At 44.8% G+C, this 17947-nt stretch overlaps 1 pseudogene; it reads left to right on the top strand.

The window, feature by feature from the left end:
- The window catches only part of LOC139838196 (uncharacterized), a 132885-nt pseudogene that overhangs the window by 23604 nt on the left and 91334 nt on the right, over window positions 1-17947 (top strand).

Genomic DNA, 17947 nt, shown 5'->3' on the forward strand with positions numbered 1-17947 from the left:
GCCGCAGCGAGTCCACAACAACAGGGACGTCCGAAACGGCCTTGAACACGGACGGAGCATCATGCGGGATCCGCTCCCGCGGACTCAGGTACTGCAACGCCGCCAAGATATCTGCCGCACACTGAATGATGCGGGTCGTCGCACTCTCCAGGCACTCGCGCAGAGTTGCCGTCTCCACGAAGTCGCATGTCCCTGAAAGCAAAGAAACATCAACCAAATTAGCAACTACAAAGGACATCTTCAGACTCGTTACGCCCGGGGACTGGTCGCCCAAGCGGACTTGCCACGCTCGGGGACTGGCTGCCAAAGCAGACTCGCTACGCTCGGAGACTGGTCACCCAAGTGAACTCGCCATGCTCGGGGACTGGTCACCTAAGCGAACTCGCCACGATTGAGGACTGGCCGCCAAAGCGGACTCGCCACGCTTGGGGACTGGTCGCCCAAGCGGACTCGCCACGCTCGGGGGACTGGCCGCCCAAGCGGACTCACCATGCTCAGGGACTGGCCGCCCAATTGGACTCGCCACGCCCGGGGACTGGCCGCCCAATCGGACTCGCCACGCTCGGGGACTTGACACCCGGGGACTCGTCCCATCCAGACTAAATAGTGATGCCAACAAAAAAAAAGGAAGAGGAGCGCACAAAAACTCACCAAGGAGCTGCCGTGACATCTCCCACACAAACGCTTCGAAGGTAGTCTTCTCCTTCTGCAGCGCCAAGATGGTCGAAGTCGAGGCCTCCTGCTCTGCGGCAACTTCTTCGGCATGCTTCTTCTTCCACGCGGTCAGCTGCTTTTGGGCCATGGTGGTCGCGGTATGTGCGTCATCCCTCTCCTGCAGCGCCGCGGCGAGCTTTCCCTTGTAATCGGCGATGACGTCCTCGAGCTCCTTCGTTCTTGTCGTTAAGGACCTAGGTGAGGTCCGTCACCTCCGACTCAGAGCGTTTAGCAGCCGCTTCAGTCGCAGTCGCCCGCTCCTCAGCCTCCTTCAGCAGCGACTCCTTCACATACCCACACGGGCCTCGGCGAGTGTCTTCTCACGCGCCTCTGCTACAAAAACACCACATTGAAGATTGCCCACTCGACACAAACTAAGGGAGGAAAATAACAGAAAACTTACTGCTGATGGCAATGAGGGAACGGTTCTTCCTTGCCGCTTCCTCCACTAGAACGTTCAGATGCTTAAGCTCAGACCGCAAAAATAAAATAGGAAAAATGTCAGTCGTGTGGCTCCAAGCGGAAAGAGACTCGACTCGCCCCTTCAGCCCAAGTTGACCCTCGGGGTCTGGGAGGAGGCCATACTCCGCAAATAAAGTACTTACCACATGAAGATCACCGAGAGCTTCCTACATCTCGGCGAACGTCAAGGAGGCCATTGGCATCTGGTTGGCCGTGCACAGTTCTTCTCCCTCTTCCGGGCGGGGAGCGTCCATCGCCGCCTCAGCCGACGCCGTGTCTACCTCCTGCACGGGGGAATCGTTAGTATGAGTAGGGTCTGCGGTCATCTTCGATCACTGCTCCTTGTGCGACGCCGCTGATGCCACACCAGAACTCCTTGGCGCCTTGCCCCCTTGGAGGCGACCTGCTCCTTGAGCACCGAGATCGCCACGTGTGGCGACTCGGCCTCTGAGCTCTTCGGCGTCGTGGCCTTCTCGGCCCCAGTCACCTTCTTCGTCGCCTTGGCCTCGGCGACCTTGTTCGCTGCTTCGGCCTTGGCAACCTTCTTCGCCGCATTGGCCTCCGCGGCCTGTTTCGCGGCTTCAGCATCGGCGGCCTTCTTTGCAGCCGCTGCCTTCGCTTGCGCCGCCGTCGCATCCCCGGCGGCCTCGTCTTCCATCCTCTTTGCCTCAGTGGCCTCGTCGGCCGCTTTCTTCGCCTCATCGGCCTTCTTCGCCACGACCGCCTTCGTCACGGCCGCCCCGCGTGTGGGCGCGGCCTTCTTCAAGACCTTCTACTTGGCCCTGCAAGACATCAGGGTCAGGCCAATTCCCACCAATAACAAGCGAATCGGGGAGCGTGCAAAACTTAGTTCACCGTCGGTAGTGTCTTCACTCCGGGCCGACTCACTCCTCTGCCCTGATCATGGCCCCGAGCGGGCACTTGAGCGCCATTCCACCCTCCAAGACGGTTGGGCGCAGTCGCTTGGGCTGTGGCTCGTCAGGCCGGCCGGCAGCCATTTTCCCTTCCGGCGGGGAGGTCATCTCCTCCTCCTCCTCTTCCACGGTCTCCTCCAGGGACGTATGCGAGGAGGAAGCCACCCCTCTCTTCGAGCCCCGGGTGCGGCCCATAGCTTCGTGGTTGGGCGCCTCGGAATCCGATTCCGTGCGCTCGCCCTCGTCCTCCTCTTCCTCCCTCCTCACCCTCCTCGCCCTCGATCATCTCCGGAGGCTCCTTTCCGGCGAGTGGGGGCAGGTGGTTGGTGATCTTCTGCCACCGCTGCATCAAGACCAAGAAATGAGTTGACAATGCGAAGAATCTTTGCTACTCGTCATAAAGGCAGCAAGTCGCCACGTACCTCTGGAGCAGGCTTGTCCTTCGAGAAGGGTTGCAGCTCAGCGTCAAATGAAGTGAACGTTGTTGTGGTGATCTTGGAGAGCATCCTCCGGTACTCGGCCTCGGTCCACTCGGCGGCGGTGGAGCGGGTGCAGCCGTTCTGCCCCTTGTACTCCCACATGTAGTGACCCCGACTCCGGAAGGGTATCTGGCGCCGAGCGAGCCAGCAGTTGTAGAGGTTAGCAACGGCCAGCCTTGGGTCCTTTAGCGACTGGATCACCGTCCGTATCTCCTTCACCACCTCCTCCTGCTCGCGCGACCTACGTTCAGTCGCCGCGACACGCTCGGCTCGGGCGAGTACTGCGGGATGGCGACGTCGCCCTTTCGCGTGTGCTCCTTGACATAAAACCAGTATTTATGCCACTGGGCTTGCGCCTTATTTGGGAGCGCCATGTCGATGAAGGCCTCCCCGGACTTCACCTAGAAGGTGATCCCGACGTTCGGGATGAGCGACTGGTCGCTCTTGCTCACTCGAGCCGCCCGCCCATGGAATATGGAGACCCACAGCGGGAAGTAGGGCGGGTAGCCCAGGTAACACTCGCACGTCGCCACAAACATGGAGATCTGCTGGACGCTGTGGGGGCCGAGATCGGGGATCTTGATATTGTAGAAGGCGAGCAGCTGGCGCAGGAAGTCGGAGGTCGGCACTGCGAAACCGCGGTCGAGGAAGCTCATGAGGATCACGAACTCCCCCGTCCGCGGCAGCGGTTCCATCTCGTTCGCCGCCGGTACCCGCCACCTCTCATGATTCATCTCAGGGATAATCCCCGCAGAGATGTATGGGATGAGCGCCTCCCTGGTCACCTTGGACCTTGTTCATCCCTTCGCCGCCATCACGATGATCAGAGCTCGAGCGGATTGAAGGTTGCGGGCAGAGAAGGAGAGGAATGAAGAAGAAGAAGAAGTGGGGCGAAGTGACTCTCACTAGGTCACGGATTGAGCTTTTATACCCTCTTACTCGCCTCGGATAAGGAAGGATATCTGCCGTTCAATGCCGCCCCGCAATCTATGCTCGGAGATCAACGGCCGAGATTCGCGTGAAGCCCAACGGTCAACTGTGGAGAAACGGCTCGTGCCTCAGTCAACGTGAAACTAGCCGTTGGAATCGCCATGTGCGTCCCCTGGACGACTCGCGCTGACTGACCTGTGTCGACTGGCTTACACCGACTAGCCTGCGCTGACTAGTCCTCTGCAATTAACTTACACCGACTGACCAACGTCGACTGGCATACGCCAACTGGACAATTCCGACTGGCTCGTTCCGACTAAGGACTGAGGTCATGTTTGTTCTTTTTGTTTCAGGAGCTCGCCGCTGATTCGCCTTGATCCATCGCCAAGCCTCTTCGCGCCCTGCCTCAAGCTCTTACCGAATCCACGACGTGCTCGGGGACTACTGATGGGGATATGCCCAAGGGGGTGCATCATCAGTCTCACTCGTCGCTCGAGAGAATGCCCAGGGAGAGATCCAGTTGACATAGGCGACTGGGCCTAAAATCCTGGTGCGACTGGGGCTAAACCTCTGGGGTGGCGACTGGACTGAAGGCCCAGGCGACTAGAGATCTAGATTACTTGAGCACGGGATAACAGATCCCGGGCTTGTAGCAACTGATATGTTTCGGACTTATCTGCATGTAACCCTAGATCGGGGTGCCTATACCCTGTAGCACCCTGCCGTGGTCAAATCCACGACAGCCGGTATCACTTCATTTGTATCTCGAGATGATGAACTTTGTATGGATTATGAGTTGTATGGAGCTATATGTATAACTCGATCGGGCTCTAAGTAATGTGATGATGATGTATAATTTTGTTATATTATATCTTTCTAGTATACATGATGTCTATATTATATCTGTATATACCTGTATATATAACTGTATAAAACATGTATGTCTACAGCAGGCAGTACAAAATCATGTGTACGTGTAGATTATTCAGTGGCGCACAAAACAAATTCAGTGGCGCACCTATTTCTGTGGCGCACCTGGGCCACATGCGCCACAGAACCTCTTATTTCTGTGGCACACCGTCTCTGGTGCGCCACAGAATGTCTTAATTCTATGGCGCATGGGCCGGGGCACCACCGAATCCTTATTTTTATGACGAAGATTATCTGGCACACCGAACATGCGCCACATAATAGCCTTTTTGGTGCGCCACTAATGAGCCTTTTCCTACTAGTGAGGATGCTGCCTTCTGCTTTGTTTGCTATTTGTTCAAGGATACAACAAAATGTCCCGGTGGAGATTCATTTGTGAAGGATGGGTTTAGAAACTGGAGCATGGAAAAGAGATTGGTGAGACATGAAGGTGGTAGTAGTGCTCATGCTGAAGCTCAGGAGAAATTTGATATGTTCTATACACCAAAAGCATCAATCCGAGAGTCTCTTGCTTCAAGCAACTCACAATACAAGGCTTTGTATTTGCAGCGTTTGACATGGACACTCAAGTGTTTGAGGTTTCTATTGCATCAAGGTTTGGCATTTAGAGGACTCGATGAAAGTGAAGATTCACTAAATAAAGGAAATTTCCTTGAGCTCTTAAATTGGCTTGCAGGAAATTTTGAAGAGGTTAACAAGGTGGTTCTCAACAATGCTCCACAGAATTGCAGGATGACTCACCATGATATACAACATGAGTTGATCAAATGGTGCGCGGGAGACTACTAAACTACTCATTGAAGAACTTGATGGTGGTCATTTTGCAATACTTGCAGACAAGTCTAGTAATGTGTACCATAATGAGTAGTTGACTGTTTGCTTGTGCTATGTTGATAAGAAAGGAAGGGCAGTTGTAAGATTTCTTGGTCTTGCTCATGTTGAAGACACTACCTCTTTGACACTTAAAGCTGTAACTCAACAAATGCTTATGGAGTACAACTTGAACTTTGCCATGGCCTGTGGGCAAGGATATGATGGAGCTAGCAACATGAAAGGTAATGCCAATGAACTGAAAAAACTAATTATGGATGAGTCTCCTTCAGCCTATTATGTGCACTACTTTTCCCATCAACTACAACTAAGTCTTGTAGCTGTTGCTCAGGAGAGTGGAGATTGTACTTGGTTCTTTCAGCAACTTGCACACTTGTTAACTGCTCTTGGCATGTCTTGCAAAAATATGAGGATGCTTCGGATTGCTCAAGCCGAGTGTAAGGGTACATTGCCCCTATGTGTGGTTTTGGTAATTAATGACAACCCCTATGGACTAATGTTTTCATTGAGTTTATATGAAGGAATATTCCATAGGTACTACTTGTAGTCCATGTGTTGGATTCAAGTATGGATGCCATGAAGATAAGGATATATCTTGAGTATTGGTGTCGAGATCATCGATTTGAAGACATATATGTGATATGATCAAGAAGAAGAAATGAAGATAGAGTTCTTATGTGGAACTCAATATTAGCCATGTTCTAGCTTATGTGTTAAAGCAATGAATGATCAATATGTTGAGTGCTTGTTTCCAAGTGAAGAATTCAAGATATGGCTCTAAGTTGGTGTCATGATAGACTCATAAGTTGAGATAGGGTTGACTAAGATTTAGAGCCTGCAAACAAATGAAGAGTTCTTTATACACCTAAAGATAGTATGATAAAGCATGAGAAGATACAAGGTTGACCAATACAAAGAGTGAAGAATAGATTCAAGTTTGGTCAACACATGAAGCATGAAGAATGTGCCACGTAAAGTCATGTGGTATGGTAATCCTTGTCAATTATGCTTTATGAACTAACCCAACATATATGTTCCTGATACGTCTCCGACGTATCGATAATTTCTTATGTTCCATGCCACATTATTGATGATATCTACATGTTTTATGCATACTTTATGTCATATTTATGCATTTTCCGGCACTAACCTATTAACGAGATGCCGAAGAGCCAGTTGCTGTTTTCTGCTGTTTTTGGTTTCAGAAATCCTACAAAGGAAATATTCTCGGAATTGGACGAAATCAACGCCCAGGGTCCTATTTTTCCACGAAGCTTCCAGAAGACCGAAGAGGAAACGAAGTGGGGCCACGAGGCGACGACACACTAGGGCGGCGCGGCCCAGGTGCTGGCCGCGCGGCCCTGTTGTGTGGCCACCTCGTGTGGCCCCCTGACCTACCCTTCCGCCTACTTAAAGCCTCCGTCGCGAAACCCCCAGTACCGAGAGCCACGATACGGAAAACCGGCCCGAGACGCCGCCGCCGCCAATCCCATCTCGGGGGATTCAGGAGATCGCCTCCGGCACCCTGCCGGAGAGGGGAATCATCTCCCGGAGGACTCTTCACCGCCATGGTCGCCTCCGGAGTGATGAGTGAGTAGTTCACCCCTGGACTATGGGTCCATAGCAGTAGCTAGATGGTCGTCTTCTCCTTATGTGCTTCATTGTTGGATCTTGTGAGCTGCCTAACATGATCAAGATCATCTATCTGTAATGCTATATGTTGTGTTTGTCGGGATCCGATGGATAGAGAATACTATGTTATGTTGATTATCAATCTGATACCTATGTGTTGTTTATGATCTTGCATGCTCTCCGTTATTAGTAGAGGCTCTGGCCAAGTTTTTACTCTTAACTCCAAGAGGGAGTATTTATGCTCGATAGTGGGTTCATGCCTCCATTAAATCTGGGACAGTGACAGAAAGTTCTAAGGTTATGGATGTGCTGTTGCCACTAGGGATAAAATATTGATGCTATGTCCGAGGATGTAGTTATTGATTACATTACGCACCATACTTAATGCAATTGTCTGTTGTTTGCAACTTAATACTGGAAGGGGTTCGGATGATAACCTGAAGGTGGACTTTTTAGGCATAGATGCATGCTGGATAGCGGTCTATGCACTTTGTCGTAATGCCCAAATTAAATTTCACTATACTTATCATATCATGTATGTGCATTGTCATGTCCTCTCTATTTGTCAATTGCCCGATCGTAATTTTTTCACCCAACATGCTATTTATCTTATGGGAGAGACACCTCTAGTGAACTGTGGACCCCGGTCCTATTCTTTACATCGAATACAATCTACTGCAATATTTGTTCTTTACTATTTTCTGCAAACAATTATCATCCACACTGTACATCTAATCCTTTGTTACAGCAAGCCGGTGAGATTGACAACCTCACTGTTTCGTTGGGGCAAAGTACTTTGGTTGTGTTGTGCAGGTTCCACGTTGGCGCCGGAATCCCTGGTGTTGCGCCGCACTATACTTCGCCGCCATCAACCTTGAACGTGCTTCTTGGCTCCTCCTGGTTCGATAAACCTTGGTTTCTTTCTGAGGGAAAACTTGCTACTGTCTGCATCACACCTTCCTCTTGGGGTTCCCAATGGACGTGTGTTAATTGCATGCATCAAGCACATTTTCTGGCGCCGTTGCCGGGGAGATCAAGACACGCTGCAAGGGGAGTCTCCACAATCCAATCTCTTTACTTTGTTTTTGTCTTGCTTTATTTTATTTACTACTTTGTTTGCTGCACTAAAACAAAACACAAAAAAATTAGTTGCTAGTTTTACTTTATTTACTGCCTTGTTCTCTAAAAAACACAAAAAAATTAGTTACTTGCATTTACTTTATTTACTTTTTGTTTATTTCATCATGTTTCCTCCTAAGTACACTCTAAAAGACATACCGGTAGGATGTGGGTCTATAATTGGGAGAGATAATATAGAAGATTTTTTCACTCATGTTAGTACCACTGAAGATTTTGAAGATAGACACTTGGTAGAACTTGCTCCTACTTATGAAATCGCTGCTGCTTCTTTAGTTCACATGTTGGAAACAAAATTTGTTAATCTTAATCCTATAATCCAACACATGTTTCTCACACTTGGTGATATGGAAGAAGGGAAAAAGAAAGATTTTGTTTTAGAAACCCTTCTTAAAGAATTTGGTGGTGTAGCAAGAGAGACTAGAAAGGGAGTGGCGTTTTGGCACCCGGGAGCATATGCTCCCGGTTTTTAAACTTCAATTTAAATGCACTTTTGAAATGTTGAAAAATTTGAACACAAAATTTAGTGGATACATTTCAAAATTCTACACATTCACAAAGTGGTTCCACAGAAAACCGACATTTTGAGTGTCATATGTAAAAAAAGACAAAAATTTCTGTAAAAAAAGGTTGTGTACGAGACGTTTTGTTTATCTTTTTCACACAAGTCACAAAAAATGTCAGTTTTTCGCAAGACTTGATGTGCGCACGTAAAATATTGATACGCAAGTGAGAAATTTTTTGTTCGAATTTTTTGAACATTTCAAAATATTTTTCCGGTGGCAGGAGCATATGCTCCCATGTGCCGAATTGAATTTTCGGACTAGAAAGGTCTTTATCAAATACAATATGATTGGCTCTTATAACAATTTTGCTAGTATCCTTGAAAAGATGGATATGGAGAGAGTAAGGTACACTAATAATATTAATGATGTAGGGGATATTAAGACATCAATACCTTGCAAGCTCGCAGAAATGTTCGAGGCACTAGAAAAGAATTATGACTGGATTGTTCCTGAAAATTTGTTTAATGAGAATAGCAAGCCTAAGAGTAATGAAAAGAGAACCTCTGAAACTTACATAGATAAGATAACATGCATTGTTGAGGCAACTCCCAACACCCAAGGTAATGTTGATGCTTCATCTCTTGATAACACTTGAATACACTTTCTGCGCCTAGCTGAAAGGCGTTAAAGAAAAGCGCTTATGCGAGACAACCCATGTTTTTACTACAGTACCCTTATTTTATATTTGAGTCTTGGAAGTTGTTTACTACTGTAGCAACCTCTCCTTATCTTAGTTTTGTGCATTGTTGTGCCAAGTAAAGTCATTGATAGTAAGGTTCATACTAGATTTGGATTACTGCGCAGAAACATATTTCTTTGCTGTAACGAATCTGGGCCTAATTATCTGTAGGTAACTCAAAAATTTATGCCAATTTACGTGAGTGATCCTCAGATATGTACGCAACTTTCATTCAATTTGAGAATTTTCATTTGAGCAAGTATGGTGCCACTTTAAAATTCGTCTTTACGAACTGTTCTGTTTTGACAGATTCTGCCTTTTATTTCGCATTGCCTCTTTTGCTATGTTGGATGAATTTCTTTGATCCATTAATGTCCAGTAGCTTTGTGCAATGTCCAGAAGTGTTAAGAATGATTATGTCACCTCTGAACATGTAAATTTTTATTGTGCACTAACCCTCTAATGAGTTGTTTTGAGTTTGGTGTGGAGGAAGTTTTCAAGGATAAAGAGAGGGAAATGATGCAATATGATCAAGGAGAGTGAAAGCTCTAAGCTTGGGGATGCCCCGGTGGTTCACCCCTGCATATTTTAAGAAGACTCAAGCGTCTAAGCTTGGGGATGCCCAAGGCATCCCCTTCTTCATCGACAACATTATCAGGTTCCTCCCCTGAAACTATATTTTTATTGCATCACATCTTATGTGCTTTGCTTGGAGCGTCTGTTTGTTTTTGTTTTTGTTTTTGTTTGAATAAAATGGATCCTAGCATTCACTGTGTGGGAGAGAGACACGCTCCGCTGTTGCATATGGACAAATATGTCCTTAGGCTTTACTCATAGTATTCATGGCGAAGGTTGAATCTTCTTCGTTAAATTGTTATATGGTTGGAATCGGGAAATGCTACATGTAGTAATTCTAAAATGTCTTGAATAATTTGATACTTGGCAATTGTTGTGCTCATGTTTAAGCTCTCGCATCATATACTTTGCACCCATTAATGAAGAAACACCTAGAGCTTGCTAAATTTGGTTTGCATATTTGGTCTCTCTAAAAGTCTAGATAATTTCTAGTATTGAGTTTTGAACAACAAGGAACACGGTGTAGAGTCTTATAATGTTTACAATATGTCTTTTATGTGAGTTTTGCTGCACCGGTTCATCCTTGTGTTTGTTTCAAATAACCTTGCTAGCCTAAACCTTGTATCGAGAGGGAATACTTCTCATGCATCCAAAATCCTTGAGCCAACCACTATGCCATTTGTGTCCACCATACCTACCTACTACATGGTATTTCTCCGCCATTCCAAAGTAAATTGCTTGAGTGCTACCTTTAAATTTCCATCATTCGCCTTTGCAATATATAGCTCATGGGACAAAATAGCCTTAAAAACTATTGTGGTATTGAATATGTACTTATGTGTCTTATTTCTTAATAAGTTGCTTGTTGAGCGGTAACCATGTTCCTGGGGACGCCATCAACTTTTTACCTTTGTTGAATATCATGTGAGTTGCTATGCATGTTCGTCTTGTCTGAAGTAAGGGCGGTTTTCACAATCAAATGGTTTGAGTATGCATATTGTTAGAGAAGAACATTGGGCCGCTAACTAAAGCCATGAATCATGGTGGAAGTTTCAGTTTGGACATAAAACCTCAATCTCTTATGAGAATATTATCTGTTGTTGAATGCTTAAGCATTAAAAGAGGAGTCCATTATCTGTTGTCTATGTTGTCCCGGTATGGGTGTCTAAGTTGAAGAATGATCAAAAGCGAGAAATCCAAATGCGAACTTTCTCCTTAGACCCTTGTACAGGCGGCATAGAGGTACCCCTTTGTGACACTTGGTTGAAACATATGTTATGCAATGATAATCCGTGTTAATCCGAGCTAATTAGGACAAGGTGCGGGCACTACTAGTATACTATGCATGAGGCTTGCAACTTGTAAGACATAATTTACATGATACATATGCTTTATTACTACCGTTGACAAAATTGTTCCATGTTTTCAAAATAAAAGCTCTAGCACAAATATAGCAATCGATGCTTTCCTCTTTGAAGGACCTTTCTTTTACTTCTATGGTGAGTCAGTTCACCTATTTCTCTCCACCTCAAGAAGCAAACACTTGTGTGAACTGTGCATTGATTCCTACATACTTGCATATTGCACTTGTTATACTACTTTACATTGACACTATCCATGAGATATACATGTTATAAGTTGAAAGCAACCGCTGAAACTTAATCTTCCTTTGTGTTGCTTCAATACCTTTACTTTGATTTATTGCTTTATGAGTTAACTCTTATGCAAGACTTATTGATGCTTGTCTTGAAGTACTATTCATGAAAAGTCTTTGCTTTATGATTCATTTGTTTACTCATGACATTACCATTGTTTTGATCGCTGCATTCATTACATATGCTTACAATAGTATGATCAAGGTTATGATGGCATGTCACTCCAGAAATTATCTTTGTTATCGTTTACCTGCTCGGGACGAGCAGGAACTAAGCTTGGGGATGTGATGTCTACTTCCCCCTCCTTTTCCTGTAGACAGTGTTGGGCCTCCAAGAGCAGAGGTTTGTAGAACAGCAGCAAGTTTTCCCTTAAGTGGATCACCCAAGGTTTATCGAACTCAGGGAGGAAGAGGTCAAAGATATCCCTCTCATCAACCCTGCAACCACAAAGCAAGAAGTCTCTTGTGTCCCCAACACACCTAATAGGTGCACTAGTTCGGCGAAGAGATAGTGAAATACAGGTGGTATGAATATATATGAGCAGTAGCAACGGTGCCAGAAAATAGCTTGCTGGCGTGTAGTTGATGGTGGTAGTATTGCAGCAGTAGTAACACAAGAAACAAAGAAACAAGCAGCGATAGCGATTTAGGAACAAGGCCTAGGGATTACACTTTCACTAGTGGACACTCTCAACATTGATCACATAACAGGATAGATAAATGCATACTCTACACTTTTGTTGGATGATGAACACATTGCGTAGGATTACACGAACCCTCAATGCCGGAGTTAACAAGCTCCACAATTATGTTCATGTTTAAGTAACCTTATAGTGTAAGATAGATCAACACTACTAAACCAAGTACTAACATAGCATGCACACTGTCACCTTCATGCATATGTAGGAGGAATAGATCACATCAATATTATCATAGCAATAGTTAACTTCGCAATCTACAAGAGATCATGATCATAGCATAAACCAAGTACTAACACGGTGCACACACTGTCACCTTTACACACGTGCAGGAGGAATAGAACTACTTTAATAACTTTGCTAGAGTAGCACATAGATAAATTGTGATACAAACTCATATGAATCTCAATCATGTAAAGCAGCTCATGAGATCATTGTATTGAGGTACATAGTAGAGAGATTAACCACATAGCTACCGGTACAGCCCCGAGCCTCGATGGAGAACTACTCCCTCCTCATGGGAGCAGCAGCGGTGATGAAGATGGCGGTGGAGATGACAGCGGTGTCGATGGAGGAGCCTTCCGGGGGCACTTCCCCGCTCCGGCAGCGTGCCGGAACAGAGACTCCTGTCCCCCAGATCTTGGCGTCGCGATGGCGGCGGCTCTGGAAGGTTTCTGTGGTTTTCGCCAATCGTATCAGGGTTTTCGCGACGGAGGCTTTATATAGGCGAAGAGGCGGCGCAGGAGGGTCGAAAGGGCGACGACACCATAGGGCGGCGCGGCCAGGGCCTGGGCCGCGCCGGCCTATGGTCTGGGGGCCCAGTGCCCCCCCTCTGGTCCTTCCCGGGTGTTCTGGATGCTTCCGGTGAAAATAGGAACTTTGGCGTTGATTTCGTCCGATTCCGAGAATATTTCGTTACTAGGATTTCTGAAACCAAAAATAGCAGAAAACAGGAACTGGCACTTCGGCATCTTGTTAATAGGTTAGTTCCAGAAAATGCACGAATATGACATAAAGTGTGCATAAAACATGTAGATAACATCAATAATGTGGCATGGAACATAAGAAATTATCGATACGTCGGAGACGTATCAGCATCCCCAAGCTTAGTTCTGCTCGTCCCGAGCAGGTAAAACGATAACACAGATAATTTCTGGAGTGACATGCCATCATAACCTTGATCATACTATTTGTAAAGCATATGTAGTGAATGCAGCAATCCAAGACAATGGTAATGACATGAGTAAACAACTGAATCATAAAGCAAAGACTTTTCATGAATAGTACTTCGAGACAAGCATCAATAAGTCTTGCATAAAAGTTAACTCATAAAGCAATAATTCAAAGTAAAGGCATTGAAGCAACACAAAAGAAGATTAAGTTTCAGCGGTTGCTTTCAACTTATAACATGTATATCTCATGGATATTGTCAATATAGAGTAATATAATAAGTGCAATATGCAAGTATGTAGGAATCAATGCACAGTTCACACAAGTGTTTGCTTCTTGAGGTGGAGAGAAATAGGTGAACTGACTCAATATTGAAAGTAAAAGAATGGTCCTCCATAGAGGAAAAGCATCGATTGCTATATTTGTGCTAGAGCTTTGATTTTGAAAACATGAAACAATTTTGTCAACGGTAGTAATAAAGCATATGCATCATGTAAATTATATCTTATAAGTTGCAAGCCTCATGCATAGTATACTAATAGTGTCCGCACCTTGTCCTAATTAGCTTGGACTACCGGATCATCGCAATGCACATGTTTTAACCAAGTGTCACAAAGGGGTACCTCTATGCCGCCTGTACAAAGGTCTAAGGAGAAAGCTCGCATTGGATTTCTCGCTATTGATTATTCTTCAACTTAGACATCCATACCGGGACAACATAAACAACAGATAATGGACTCCTCTTTTATGCATAAGCATGTAACAACAATTAATAATTTTCTCATTTGAGATTGAGGATATATGTCCAAAACTGAAACTTCCACCATGGATCATGGCTTTAGTTAGCGGCCCAATGTTCTTCTCTAACAATATGCATGCTTAACCATAAGGTGGTAGATCGCTCTTACTTCAGACAAGACGAACATGCATAGCAACTCACAAGAAATTCAACAATGAATAGTTGATGGCGTCCCCAGTGAACATGGTTATCGCACAACAAGCAACTTAATAAGAGATAAAGTGCATAATTACATATTCAATACCACAATAGTTTTTAGGCTATTTGTCCCATGAGCTATATATTGCAAAGGTAGAGGATAGAAATTTAAAGGTAGCACTCAAGCAATTTACTTTGGAATGGCGGAGAAATACCATGTAGTAGGTAGGTATGGTGGACACAAATGGCATAGTGGTTGGCTCAAGTATTTTGGATGCATGAGAAGTATTCCCTCTCGATACAAGGTTTAGGCTAGCAAGGTTATTTGAAACAAACACAAGGATGAACCGGTGCAGCAAAACTCACATAAAAGACATATTGAAAACATTATAAGACTCTACACCGTCTTCCTTGTTGTTCAAACTCAATACTAGAAATTATCTAGACCTTAGAGAAACAAAATATGCAAACCAAATTTTAACATGCTCTATATATTTCTTCATTAATGGGTGCAAAGCATATGATGCAAGAGCTTAAACATGAGCAAAACAATTGCCAAGTATCACATTACCCAAGACATTTATAGCAATTACTACATGTATCATTTTCCAATTCCAACCATATAACAATTTAACGAAGAAGAAAACTTCGCCATGAATACTAAAAGCTAAGAACACATGTGTTCATATGCAACAGCGGAGCGTGTCTCTCTCCCACACAAGCATGATGTAATCCAATTTATTCAAGGGATTTCTATTTTCGTGCCCCTGGTTCCTTAGTTGTGCTCAGTTTTCCCCAGCCTCTTAACTTTTCCTCAGTTTTCTCCTCCCTCTAGTTTGAAACCCCTCGGACGGGAGGGTTGCCGTCAGGTCAGAGGCCTTACCGTTACCGTTCTGACGGGTGGGGCTGCACAGATCGAGGTGGGGCTGCACAGAGGGCAGTTCCTCTCTGACCGTCTCGTGCTGACGGGTAGCCATCCATTTGTCGCTGACGCGTGGGCCGTTTTATTTCCTGATTATATACACGGTGCTGCCAATGACAAATGGGGCCGCTCTATAGGGCTGCCGCAGCCAATGACCAGTGGGGTCGTCTATTTTTCAAGAAAATACATATATAACCGCTCTGTGTGGCTGCCGCAGCCAATGACCAGTGGGGTCGTCTACTTTTCAGGAAAAGACATATATTACCGCTCTGTGGGGCTGCCGCAGCCAATGACCAGTGGGGTCTTCTATTTATTTAGAGAAAATTATATATTCCCGCTCTGTGGGGCCTCCGCAGCCAATGACCGCTGGGGTCGTCTATTTATTTAGAGAATATCATATAGAGCCGCTCTGTGGGGCCGCCTCAGCCAATGGCAGGTGACTATTTTCGCAGCTTAATCTAAAGTGAATCTTATGCTAAACATGGTGCTTCCCGACGGTGACCTAGCAGTGGCGGCGAGCATAGCCGTTCTGACCATGCCGATATCGGCATCGTTTGGAGGGTGTGGTGCTCGAATCATGGTGGAAATTGCGATATAATTTTTTAAATGCATAATATATAGCTAGATCTCTAAATCGATGCATATGAAGCTACATATATATTCTTGGTCATAATTCCCCTATCTAAAGGGGATGGATGCATGGCTTCACGTCGTCGTCGCTTTCATCGTCAGTATCTTCGTCGTCCGAGTAGTAGTACATGTAATATTAATAGAGTCCATTTATTGCCTAATTCTTTCATGGAAAAATTTAGGTGGAATTTTCATGCAAGATGTCTATGGCTATCATAGTGTCTGGTATTATGCACTGGCAGATCAGATGCAAGTGCAACCTGCAGGGTGGTAATTTTTGTTTTATTTGCAAAATAGCAAATTTTCACCATATGTGTTGGCACCATGGTTATTAGTTATTAGCTCCGCCACTGATATTATGCAATAGTAACATAGTCTGGAAACGAAACGGAGGGCGAAATACATGTAGCCCCCATAATTAATCACATGCATCATATATGTGGAAACGCGGACGTACCTTCTTGACCAAAGGATCTTCATAGACGACGATGAAGAACTCCTCTATGATCAATGGCACTGTTGACGGTGGTGGTGGCAATGATGATAATCCACGTGGAAGCCATGGCAATGGATCAAGTGTATGTGAACGAAGAAGAGAGAGGCAGAACCTATTGACACAAGGGATGGCCGTTGTGGGTGTTTATAAGGGAGAGATGACCGTTGTAGGGGTTTACACAATAAATTAAGGAGGAGGTGACCGTTGTGGCCTTGTGGGGGTTTACACAATAAATTAAGGCTAGTCATAGTGCATAGTATCATATTGTTGTATCATGCATATGGTATTTGCCTATGATACTATCACTATAGTGGGTGGTATTATAGGGTAATATCATAATCTTCTAAATTTATTGTTTTGTAGAATCTCAATACAAAATGTGTGTACAAGATCTATTTAGATACTAGCACTATGGCCAGCCTAAGGAGGACATGATCGTTGTGGGGGTAGTCATCTAGGTTTTGTGTTTAGTCAAACTTCCCTTTAAACTTTGACCACATATATAGGAAAAAGTAGTAGCATTTATGACACTAATTTAGTATCCCGAGATCCCTTCAAATGGTAATTCATGATAGTTTATCATTTTGCCGTAATGGCTACAAGAAATGGGTGATTGTTCATCATTTTACCGTGAAAAGTAATGCCTAAAAGAAATGGTAATTCATGATAGTTTATCATTTTACCGTAATGGCTACAAGAAATCGGTGATTGTTCATCATTTTTTGTGTGGAAAGTAATGGCTACAAGAAATGGGTGATGGTGTATCATTTTTTGCGTGGAAAGTAATGGCTACAATAAATTGGTGATGGTGTATCATTTTTTGCGTGAAAAGTAATGGCTACAACAAATGGGTGATGGTGTATCATTTTTTGCGTGAAAAGTACAAATCGGTGATGGTTTATCATTTTTTGCGTGAAAAATAATACCTAAAAGAGTTTATAATTTATCTCGTGAAAAATAATGCAGAAAACCAAACTTTAGCGTACTGGGTAACCGCCCTTTAGCATACATAGAGGGTGGAAGCTAACCGCCGACAGAGAGAGAGAGAGAGGATGGTGGCCCCGACTAGAGAGAGATAGGGGTTATCCTGCCCGTTAAATCATACGATCAACGGTCGGCGGGCACGATCCGCGTGACATGGGCTAGACCAATTAGGGCAATGTTGGGCGTCTGTGAGAATTTGTGAAGGGAGAGGGCAAAACTGAGTAGTATCAAGAAACCAAGGGCAAGTGAGTAGTAAACAGACTAAGGAATTCAAATATGAGATTTAAAAAATGAAAAATGCGTGTTTTGTACAATGAAACCCATCTTGGCCTACCTCAAACTATTTGCAATACAAATATACATGAGTGTGAAAATTATGGCCTCATTCAGACAAAGTATGTTTTGGGGAAAGCTGTTTTGGGAAGGGCTTATTGTGGAAAACCATGCACCTTCATAGCTACTAGGTGATTTGAGAAGGCCTTTGAGAAGTGGCAATTTGTGGTAAAACTTGATTTATCTATGACTTATCTATGTTTTGAGAACTGGCAATTTGTGGTGAAGACTCCATGAGTATGTGCCACTATTTTTCGGAATTTTTGCACATTA

This window comes from Lolium perenne, chromosome 3 (assembly GCF_019359855.2).
Source record: "Lolium perenne isolate Kyuss_39 chromosome 3, Kyuss_2.0, whole genome shotgun sequence".
Lineage (NCBI taxonomy): Eukaryota > Viridiplantae > Streptophyta > Magnoliopsida > Poales > Poaceae > Lolium > Lolium perenne.